At 41.1% G+C, this 12,112-nt stretch overlaps 1 protein-coding gene across 5 annotated transcripts in view; it reads left to right on the top strand.

Annotated features, from left to right (window-relative positions):
- SPECC1 (sperm antigen with calponin homology and coiled-coil domains 1) overlaps positions 1-12,112 on the top strand; it is a 288,182-nt gene that overhangs the window by 52,637 nt on the left and 223,433 nt on the right. Inside the window, exon 1 of one of the 5 annotated variants that reach the window (XM_086686137.1) lies at positions 7,105-7,270. The exons of the other annotated variants lie outside the window; for them this stretch is intronic. The gene's annotated coding sequence lies outside the window, so the exon portion shown is untranslated. Of the gene's footprint in view, positions 1-7,104; positions 7,271-12,112 lie in introns of those variants that run through there. 5 annotated transcript variants of the gene reach the window in all.

The following is a 12,112-nucleotide window of genomic DNA, read 5'->3' as shown; positions in this document are numbered from 1 at the left end:
GCATGGTACTGACATAAAGACAGATGTATAAACCAATAGAATAGAACAGAGACCTGAGACGTTAAGTTCATGCATATATAGCCTACTGATCTTCAACAGGAGTGCCAAGAACAGTCATTTTTCAAAAGGCTTATTTATTTTGAGAGGCAGAGAGCATGCATGTGCATAAGTGAGGGAGGGACAGTGAGAGAGGGGGAGAGAGAACCCCAGGAGGGTTGCACACTGTCAGAGCAGAGCCTGACCGAGGGCTCGATCCCATAGACTGTGAGATCATGATGTGAACCAAAATTAAGAGTTGGGTTGTTAACTGACTGAGCCACCTAGGCACCCCCATTTAAAAAAATTTTTTAACGTTTATTTATTTATTTATTTATTTTAACATTTATTTATTTTTGAGAGAGAGAGAGCATGAGTGGGGTGGGTGCAGAGAGAGAGGGAGACACAGAATCTGAAGTAGGCTCCAGGCTCTGAGCTGTCAGCAGAGTCCGACACAGGGCTCGAACTCATGAACCATGAGATCATGACCTGAGCCGAAGTCGGATGCTCAACCGACTGAGCCACCCAGGTGCCCCAAGTGTGTGTTTTTTTTTATAAAAATTTTTTAATGTTTATTTATTTTTGAGAGAGAGCTGTCAGCGCAGAGCCCGATATGGGGCTCGAACCCATGAACTACAAGATCATGACCTGAACCGAAGTCAGACTCTTAACTGACTGAGCCACCCGGGTGCCCCACCATTTGTATATTTTATATTCTCTTTGGAGAAATGTCTGTCTGAATCCTTTGCCCATTTTTAGTTATTTGTCCTTTTATTATTGAGTTGTAAGAGTTCTTTATATATTCTGGATAATAGATCCTTATCAGATGTATGATTTGCAAACATTTTCTTCCACTATGTGGGTTATATTTTCACTGCCCTCTGAAGCACAAAAGGTTTTTTTTTTTTTTTTTTTTTTTATCAAGTCTAATTTATAGACTTTTTGGTTTGTTGCTTGTGTTTAATATCTGAGAAAACATGGGGCGCCTGGGTGGCGCAGTCGGTTAAGCGTCCGACTTCAGCCAGGTCACGATCTCGCGGTCCGTGAGTTCGAGCCCCGCGTCGGGCTCTGGGCTGATGGCTCAGAGCCTGGAGCCTGTTTCCGATTCTGTGTCTCCCTCTCTCTCTGCCCCTCCCCCGTTCATGCTCTGTCTCTCTCTGTCCCAAAAAAATAAATAAACGTTAAAAAAAAAAAAAAAAAAAATTTAATATCTGAGAAAACATTGCCAATCCAGGGTCATGAAGTTTTACACTTAATGTTTTCTTCTAAGATTTTTATATTTTTACCTGTTACATTTTAGAGGTAATTTTTGTATGTGGTATGAGATAGGAATCTACTTTCATTCTTCTGTATATGGATATCCAGTTGCCCCAGCATCATTTGTTGAAAAGACAAATTGAATGGTCTCAGCGTTCTTGTCAAAAATCAACTTCCAGGGGCGCCTGGGTGGCGCAGTCGGTTAAGCGTCCGACTTCAGCCAGGTCACGATCTCGCGGTCTGTGAGTTCGAGCCCCGCGTCGGGCTCTGGGCTGATGGCTCAGAGCCTGGAGCCTGTTTCCGATTCTGTGTCTCCCTCTCTCTCTGCCCCTCCCCCGTTCATGCTCTGTCTCTCTCTGTCCCAAAAATAAATAAACGTTGAAAAAAAAAAAAATTAAAAAAAAAAAAAAATCAACTTCCATAAATGCATCGGTTCCTTTATGGACTCTCAGTTCTGTGTTATTGACCTGCTTATGTCTCTCCTTGTGTCAATACCACACAGTGTTGATTGCTATAGTTTGTAGTAAGTTTGAAAATTTGGAAGTATGAGTCTTCCAACTTGGTTCTTTTCAAGATTGTTTTGATTATTCCGAGTCCCTTGCATTTCCATACGAGTTAAAGAGTTAGCTTATCAATTTCTGCAAAAAGAGCAGCTGGGATTTTGATAGGGATTGTGTTGAATCTGTAGATCAATTCGAGGAGTATTGCCATCTTATAATACATGCACATGAGATGTCTGTCCATTTAAGACTTCTTTAATTTTTTTCAATATTTCATAGTTTTTGGTGTACAACTATTGCGTATATCTTATTAAATACATTTCTAAGTATTTTATTCCTTTTGGGGCTATTATAAATAGAATTGTTTTCTTAATATTTTGGATTGTTCACTGCAAGTATATAGAAATGAAAACGACTTATGTATAATGATCTTGAATCCTACAACTTTGCCGAACAGGTTTATTAGCTCTGTTTTGTTGTAGATTTTTTTTTGAGATTTTTCTGCATATATGATCATGAGATAATAGATATAGTTATAATTTTCTTACTGATCTGGTGCCTTTCTTTTTATTGCCTAATTTCCCTGGCTAAAGACTCTGCTGCTATAATGTTGACCAGAAGTGGTGAGAGCAGAGACATCTTTATCTTGTTTCTGATCTTAGAGGAAGTATTTCAGGTTTGCACAATTTTTTTTTGTTTGTTGTTTTGTTTTGTTTTTAGGTTTACACCATTAAGTGTGATGTTTGTAGTTTGGCCTTTGTCAAGTTGAGGAGTTTCCTTTTTATTCCTAGTTTGTTAAGTATTTTTATTATGGAAGTGTATTGGATTTTATCAAGTGCTTTTTCTGCACCTATTCGTGCACAATCCTGTGGTTTTGTCCTTTATTTTATCAATATGGTGTACTACATTGGTTGGTTGTCACATGTTGGACCAACTTTGAATTCCTGGGATAAATCCCACTTGATCATGGTGTATAGTCCTTATATGTGTTGCTAGATTTGGTTTGTTGGTATTTTATTAAGGATTTTTACATTTACATCATAAGGAATATTTAAAGAAATTTTTTTTAATGCTTATTTATTTTAGAGAGAGAGACAGAGCATGAGCAGGAGAGGGGCAGAGAGAGGGAGACACAGAATCCAAAGCAGGCTCCAGGCTCTGAGCTGTCAGCACAGAGCCCAAGGTGGGGCTCAAACTCATGAACTGCAAGATCATGACCTGAGCTGAAGCCAGATGCTTAACCAACTGAACCACCCAGGCACCCCATAGATATAGTATCACTTTTAATGGCTGCATAATGTTTAATTACATGGATCTACCTACAATAATCTAATCAATTAGACTTTTAATTATTTCCTTTGTTGTCATTGTTATAACCAAGGGTAAACTTGTAATTGCCATGCGTACAGTTTTGTATATATTCATGATTATTTTCTTAGGATACATTCCTACAAATAGAATAACTGAACCAAAGGTTATGCAGAGATGTTTGTCTCATCTTGTCATTGGCATTTATGTTTTATTTACAGGATTTTTGTTATTAACAGAGGTTGGTTTTTTTAATATTTATTTATTTATTTATTTATTTATTTATTTATTTAATTAAAAAAAATTTTTTTTAACGTTTATTTATTTTTGAGACAGAGAGAGACAGAGCATGAACGGGGGAGGGGCAGAGAGAGGGAGACACAGAATCCGAAACAGGCTCCAGGCTCCGCCTGTCAGCACAGAGCCCGACGCGGGGCTCGAACTCACAGACCGCAAAATCATGACCTGAGCCGAAGTCGGCCACTCAACCGACTGAGCCACCCAGGCGCCCCTAATTAATTATTTTTAATGTTTATTTATTTTTGAAAGAGAAAGAGAGAGAAAGAGACAGAATGTGAGCAGGGGAGGGGCAGAGAGAGAGAGAGGGAGACACAGAATCTGACACAGGGTCCAGGCCCCGAGCTGTCAGCACACAGCCCAGCGTGGGGCTTGAACCCACAAACTGTGAGATCATGACTTGAGCCGAAGTCAGACACTCAACTGACTGAGCCACCCAGGCATCCCTTAAAATATTTTTTTTGTTTATTTTGAGAGGGAGGGAGAGAGAGCACAAGTTAGGGAGGAACAGAGAAAGGGGAAGAGAGAAAGAATCTCACGCAAGCTCCCAGTGTCAGCACAGAGCCTGACATGGGGCTCGAACCCATGAACGGTGAGATCATGACCTGAGCCTAAATCAAGAGTAGGTTGCTTTACTGACTGAGCCACCCAGGGGCCCCAAAGATTTTTATCTTCAAAGTCAAATCTGTTTCTTTTTTATGTATTCTGCCTTTGTGTGTGGGCTCAGAGGCCTTTCTCACCTTGTTCAGGTTCAGATACAGTCTCCTCTCTTCTACTTCTTATAATGCTTCTTTTTATTTTTTTCCTCCACTTAAATGTTTATCAGAATTCATTTGGGTATACGGTGTGAGGTAGTAGTCTTTTTTTTTTTCCCCAAATGATTAACCAAATTTCCCAATACCATTTTTAAAACAATCCATTCTTTATCCTTAGATTAGTAATGCGATCTTTATTTTAACCAAAATTCTTGGGGCACGTGGGTGGCTCAGTTGGTTATGTGTCTGACTCAATTTTGGCTCAAGTCACGATCTCATGGTTGTGGGATCGAGCTCTGCAATGGGCTTAGTGGTGAGTGTGGACCCTGCTTAGGATTCTCTCTCTCTCCCTCCCTCTGCCCTTCCCCCATTTGTACACGTTCTTTCTCAAAATAAATAAAGTTAAAAAAAAGAAATATAGAGCATTTTTCACACCTATTAGAATTTTCATTGGAACTATAATACATTTATACAATTATTTTGTGGAGAATGAATATTTAATTGGAATATCATGGTATATTTTTTCATCCAGTCCTCTCTTCTGTTGTTCAGTAAAATGTTGTAGATTTGGGTGGGGCGTGACTGTAATTTTCTGACCAGATTTATTCATAGATATTCTATATATATTTTTGCTTGTAAGCAGGATTTGTTTAGCATGCAATAACTTCTTTCAATGTATTGTGTTATTGGGGCACTTGAATGGCTCAGTTAGTTAAGCGTCCAACTTCAGCTCAGGTCATGATCTTGTGGTTCATGAGTTTGAGCCCAAGCTCCGGCTCTGTGCTGACAGCTTGGAGCCTGGAGCCTGTTTCACATTCTGTGTCTCCCTTTCTCTCTCTGTACCTCCCCCACTCAAGCTCTGTCTCTTCTCTCAAAAATAAACTTAAAATGTATTGTGTTATTATACAATTTAATAATTTTTATTATGTTTAGAAAATTAAATTTTTTTAAAGGTTTTATTTTTATTTTTGAGAGAGAGAGAGACAGAGTGTGAGCAGGGCAGGGGCAGAGAGAGAGGGAGACACAGAAACTGAAGCAGGCTCCAGGCTCTGAGCTGTCAGCACAGAGTCTGATGCGGAGCTCCAACCCACAAACAGTGAAACCATGACTGAGCTGAACTGATGCCCAACTGACTGAACTACCCAGGCGCCCCTATTTTTAGAAAGTTTAGAAGATACAGTGTGAGTTTAAAAAATAAATGACCCACAATATCAGAGATAACCACACTTAACACTTTGTGTACATCCTTCTATAAATAGATTTACAATCAAATTGGGGAAGTAAGACACAATCACATGAATGGCTTAATCCAAGGCACTAGTTTGTATCTTTTTGCCTGTGTAGCATTTTGGGTTTTGTTTTTTTTTTTTTGTTTTTTGTGTGTGTGTTTTTTTGCTTTTGGGAACTGCTCTTCTTATAACTCGTGGGGCTGTCAGTCACCCAGGTCTTTCTGGACAGTGTTGTCAACGTTAAGTTTCCTTTCTGAGGAGTGCCTCTCTCCCAAGGTCTTGAATGCTGAAGACTTGGAATCTTTATCATGGAATGCCTCTAGGAAAGCCTTTCCCATCCTAAGAGCCCCGGTGTTTGAAGGAATGGAACCTAGGGAAGCTGAGCTGAAAGGTGATGAAAAGAAAGTCCCGACGACGTTTGCACCTCCAAATCTCCTGGCTTGAAGCCAGCTTGAATTCATCCCTAGACTTTCCAGTTAGTCAAGCCAGTAAGTTGCCATTTTGCTTGAGCGAGGCTGAGTTGGAGTTTCGTCACTTGTAGAGTCCCATCCACTACCACCTCCTGTGTCTGGGCCATGGGGCCCCCAACCCCATGAGTTAGGTACCTTTATTCCCCCAACCCCCAGGAGGATGGATATTCTTCAGTGAGAGCAGGTCCCATGCATTGTCTCTTGATTTCTTTAGGGCAAAGAGGGAGGGCCACCAAAGGCAGCAGTGTTTGCCAGAGTGGCACGGGGCCACAGTTGTAATAACAGCTCTTACAGGGGAAGGCCAGCTCTAAACTGCCTGACCACAGCTCCTTACTGTGATCTGTCATTAGAAAGGCAACGTCTGCATATGGGGGGTGTGGCATTACAGTGCACCCCAGGGCATTTAGCCTCAGTGAGGCTCTGAAAACTTCCTCTGCCAAGAAAGAGCTAGGGGGCTGCTTTTCACACCTATTATCTGGTATAATAGCAATTAAACTCCAGCTAACTCCAGCAGTGACTAAGCTCAGCCCGGCCCTGATGACTGCAGTTCTTAGTGAGCGTAGATATAACACACTTTGCTGGTTTACCTCCACAGAATTTCTTCCATGTTGTTACGGGCAATCTCATCATCACGGGGCCATCTGTAGCAGCAGGATTCGTGGACCTCAGGTTTTGTGAAAATGTTCAGATAATTCTGGAGCTCTCGGAATTCAAAATTAGGTATGGGGATCTTTAGAATGAAGAAAGAAATTACAACAAGTGACAGGGGGGCTTGGAGGTTTAGATGCTTTATCTCTGAGCAAGCTTCAGTCCGCTCATTAGAGCTGCTGGCTTTGAAATGCTTCTGGATCATAACCCGACTTCCCCATCCCCCTTAGAACATTCTACAGCCCTCAGGTTATGGCAAGTGAGGGGCCCTGAGGCTTCAGGGCAAACTCACCTTTGAAGACAGCCTGGGTTGTTTTTTTGTTTTTTTTCTGTTTGATTATCTCGGGAAACAGCCAGAAATTTGTCAGCCTATATCTTTGTGTGTGTGTGTGTGTGTGTGTGCGCCTATGTCTTTAAATCATTATGTTTTTGAGAGGTACAAAGTAAGTATTCAGGAACCAGTAGGATAGAAATGATTTTGCACTCTGTGTGTGTATGAGAGTCAGAGAGAGAGAGAGAGAAAAGGGAGAGAGATTGTGAGAGACAGAGGGAGGGGGGGAGAGGGAGAGGGAGAGGGGAGAGGCCGTCAGAAGCCCTGGAGAGCAGAGAACCGCCTGCTTCCTGAGTGAAGCATTGCTCAAATGCTCACTGCCCGGGCCCCTTGAGTGTGGTTTTCCTCCCTGGCCAGCACCAGACCCCAGAATAGTGCGGCTGGCTTGCTGATTGAGGTCAGCAGCTCCCAGGAGGCGCGAGAAGCGAGAGCCTTTGCAGTAAGTACAGAGTTGGTTATTATTTAAGATGGGGCTGGAAAATCTTAGAAGGATAGCTGTATCTGGGGGAAGAGGTTCTTCTGCCTTAGGTATAATGTCTAACACACCCAGTGAATCCTGATATAACGAAGGCGTGATTAATACATTTTTTGGCGATTCACAGGCTAGGTAACTTAATGCTACATACCTGCTTCTTTGAGCTAAAAACGAATTTGAAAACTCATCTTCTGACATCTTGAAAAAATAGACTTTTTTCGCTGCCTGTCACGTTTTTCATCTTGCAAAGTGAGGATGATTAGTGCTGACTTTAAGTTAATGTGTAGAGTTTTTGGGGAAAAGAAACCCTCTCTGTGGGTACTAATTACTAGCAGTGTGGCGATCTCTTTTCACAACCAAGGTGAATAGGGCTACTTCTGTGCATTCTTGTCACTAATGTGGGAAGTCCTGTGGAGAGAAGCACCCACTTGACTGGTTCTTAGCCCCCGGAAGGTTCTAGAGCCTTCTCCCCGTGAGGATGAGCACTGTGGAGGGCGCCTTCCCATCTTGCAGAGGGCCTGATAATGTCCCAGTGCTTAATATCTGAGCCAGACATTGTGCTTATGAGGCCTAGAAGGCAGAACTTCAAAGATATGACAAAGACAGAGGCTTTTCTAGGAAGTTACTTATTATATGGTTTCTGTTTAGACAGTATTTTGCACTAACCCCCCCCCCCCCCATCACTCCCGGCCCCGCCCCAGCCCCGGCCAAAGCACAGGCTACTTTGAAACATCTCTTCACCACTGTATTTTCTAGAAATGAAGTTTTTAGGGTCCCCCCCCTCCTTTTCCCACTGAGCCCAATTTCTGAGCTAAAATATTGAGCTCAGTCATGCAGGAAGTTGACATTTTAAGTTTACTCAAACAATGTGATTTTTCCCTCTCATTAGAACAGAAAAGTAAAAAAGACACACGTTCTCTACTTCTACCACAGGACTCCCCAACATGGCTCGGTTTTTGTTCCTTTCCAACTGAGCTCCACGGACTATATATTTTTACATGGTTCTGGTTGTGAGTAGAGGTTTCATTTCCTTTAATCTTCCCTTCACCACGTGGGTTTACATGTAAGTGTCGTCTGAGCAGCAGTCTGAGCAGGAAAAAGCCGCAGAAGCAGAGGGAGTACGAAATTAACCGTACTAAACTTCCAAATGAAAATAGACCCTGCCTGTGAAATAGCTTCCTCATTTCAATGATTTTCCCCTGCAAACATGTTACCCTTTTTTTTTATATGATAAAAATAACATTTCTGAGTGCTTACGTGTGCGAGGTACGGCAGTCAAGTTCTTCCCAAGTATCGTCTCATCCGATTCTCAAAACACTCCCGTGAAATGGCTACATTTACGATCTTCATTGTTACAGGCAAGGAAACTGAGGCATAGAAAGGTTTTGTAACTGGGGCGAGGTCAGAATGACTGGTGGGTGGAAGAGGTACAGCCAGGACTGGGACTCGGTCCTTCTAAATCCATAGTAAATTTAGAAATTAGAGAAACTCATGACTCAACCCCACACCCTGAAACAACTTAAAATTTCTATATTTCTTTGTAGTTGTACCACTAGGTATTATAGCATAGGGTTTTTAAAATGTTATTCGTTTCAAAATTATTTTTAAGGGGTATAATGTTCTAGTAGGTGATTGTTCCATAAATTACTTAACTATTCCCTGTTCTTAAAAATTGGGTTGCTTTTCTCTTTTTCTCTTTCTTTCTTTCTCTCTCTCTCTCTCTCTCTCTCTCTCTCTCTTTCTTTCTCTTTCTTTCTTTCTTTCTTTCTTTCTTTCTTTCTTTCTTTCTTTCTTCTGTTTTCTTGCTGTAATGAATAATGCTTTAGGGGTGCCTGGATGGCTCGGTCAGTAGAGCTCGCAACTCTTGATCCCGAGGTTGTGAGTTCAAGCCCCAGGTTGAGGGTACAGATTACTTAAAAATAAAATCTTAAAAACAAAACAAAAAAACCCAATACTTCAGTAACTATCTTGGCCATGTGATTTTCCCCAGGTTTCTGGATCATATCTGTAGAATAGATGCTCAGACATAGGATTACTAGGTAAACGGGCATGAACATTTATTTTAATGATGCTTGGTGTATGTTACTCATAACTTTGTATCAGCACTCTGTGTGAGAGTGCCCATTTGATTTCACGCATTCCATCAAGGACAATATCATTTAAAAAATAGGCAAAACATGGGGCGCCTGGGTGGCGCAGTCGGTTAAGCGTCCGACTTCAGCCAGGTCACGATCTCGCGGTCCGGGAGTTCGAGCCCCGCGTCAGGCTCTGGGCTGATGGCTCAGAGCCTGGAGCCTGTTTCCGATTCTGTGTCTCCCTCTCTCTCTGCCCCTCCCCCGTTCATGCTCTGTCTCTCTCTGTCCCAAAAATAAATAAACGTTGAAAAAAAAAAATTAAAAAAAAAATAGGCAAAACAGAGGCCCTTTGTAATGTTGCATTTCTTTTAACATAATTAGGCTGAATGGTTTTTTCACGTGTTTGTTTATAAGTTGTACTTTCCGTTTTGCTCATCTGTTTTGCTTCATTTTTTGTTTTGCTGATTTACATAGGTTTTTGATAAGACTTATTCACCATAATTTTGGCAGTTCTTTTCCCCAGACTATTTGGTTACTTTTTAAAAATGAATTTTTAGGGGCGCCTGGGTGGCGCAGTCGGTTAAGTGTCCGACTTCAGCCAGGTCACGATCTCGCGGTCTGCGGTCCGTGAGTTCGAGCCCCGCATCAGGCTCTGGGCTGATGGCTCAGAGCCTGGAGCCTGTTTCCGATTCTGTGTCTCCCTCTCTCTCTGCCCCTCCCCCGTTCATGCTCTGTCTCTCTCTGTCCCAAAAATAAAAATAAAATAAAATAAAATAAAAATGAATTTTTAAAAAATGTAGCCATTTAACGTTTTTACATGGTCCAAACTGTCCATTTTTTCCCCGGATTCTTCTTTTTTTTTTTTTTTTTTCAACATTTATTTATTTTTGGGACAGAGAGAGACAGGGCATGAACAGGGGAGGGGCAGAGAGAGAGGGAGACACAGAATCAGAAACAGGCTCCAGACTCTGAGCCATCAGCCCAGAGCCCGACGCGGGGCTCGAACTCCCGGACCGCGAGATCGTGACCTGGCTGAAGTCGGACGCTTAACCGACTGCGCCACCCAGGCGCCCCCGGATTCTTCTTACTTTAGAGATGTTATCCTCTTTTAAAGGTTTTTTTTTTTTTCCTTCTAGTTTTTACTTTGGTGGATGATGTGAAAAGTGGATTTAGACTGACTTAAAATAGTGCCAGTGTTTCCAATATCATTTATGATAAATCTTTGTGTTCTCTAGTATTTTATAGTTTTGTCTTTTCATGCCTTAAGCTTTTTAAAAAGATTTTTCTATATTATCTGTTTTATTTATAGTTGCTATTTCTGTGCCATTATCACATTGTATTAATTACCGTTGCTTTTCTGATATATAGAGAGGATAAGTTGTGTGGAGTCCAAATGAAGTATTAAGGGTGTGGGCTCAGGAGGCAGGTGCTGAGTCCTAACTTATGTGTCCCTCAGTCTTACTTGTATGGGGATAGTGATAGGTAGTGTGTACTCCATCGGTTGTTGGGGTGAGGAAATAAAAGGTAAATTAAAGAAAACCACTGGAAACAGTAATTGATGTGTATAGATACGTATAGAAAGTATTTGAGGCATACATATATGTATTTTATGTACACAAAGATATATTATATCTTCTTCTTATATAGAGACAAATGTGTCATTCTTTTCCTATATGGCTTAAGACAAACTTTCATGTAATCTTGGGAGACCGAGAAAGAACGTTCGACTCTCTATACGTTAAGGAACTGATACACTGAAAGACGGGCAAGTGACAGAGTGATATATGCAACACACATACCACAGAGGATTACTACCCATTATAAATAAAGAATTCCCAGGGGTGCCTGTGTGGCTCAGTTGGTTAAACGTCCAACTTTGGCTCAGGTCGTAATTTCACAGTTCGTGAGTTTGAGCCCCACATTGGGCTCTCTGCTGTCAGTGCAGGGCTCCCTTCAGATCCTCTGTCTCCCTCTCTCTCTGCCCCTTCCCTGCTCTTGCGTGCACACATACGCTTTTTCTCACTCTCTTAAAATAAATATAAAAATAAATAAAAAATAAATAAATAAACATTAAAAAAAAAGAATTCCTACAAATCAATTGGAGAAAGACAAATACGTAAAGAAAACATGGGCAAGGACAATTTGTAAATAGGCAAATTATATTTATTTTTATAAACAAGCAATTCACAGAAGAAGAAATACAGTTGACCAGTAAACATATAATGTTCAACCTCAGTAAGAATCATGGAAACACAGGGGCACCTGGGTGGCTCAGTCTGTTAAGCGACCGACTCTTGGTTTCAGCTTAGGTCATGATCTCATGGTTTCATGAGTTCAAGCCCTGCATCAGGCTCTGTGATGACAGTGCAGAACCTGCTTGGGATTCTGTCTCCCTCTCTCTCTGCCCCTCCCCCACTCAGGCTGTCTCTCAAAATAAATAAATAAACCTTAATAAAAAAAGAATCATGGAAACACAGATTCGAATACTATGCAATATTTCCCCTGTGACAGATTGGCAAAAGTTGAAAACAGAGCATCCAGCATCAAAGAGAACGTATGGAGATGGGCATAGGCAATCAAATACAAGGAACAAGAACTAATAAAGCTTTTTGTACAATTTTACCAAATTACCAAAGTGTAAAATAACCTTTAATGTATCTCAGAAAAATACGGTACATGTTTTCAAGTAAACATATACAGTATAATCATATCTACCTGTAAAATTTCATTA

This window comes from Puma concolor, chromosome E1 (genome assembly GCF_028749965.1).
Source record: "Puma concolor isolate L17-30 chromosome E1, mPumCon1.1.hap2, whole genome shotgun sequence".
Lineage (NCBI taxonomy): Eukaryota > Metazoa > Chordata > Mammalia > Carnivora > Felidae > Puma > Puma concolor.
The sequence above is the reverse complement of the archived record's forward strand: the minus strand, read 5'-3'. Positions and strand labels throughout refer to the sequence as shown.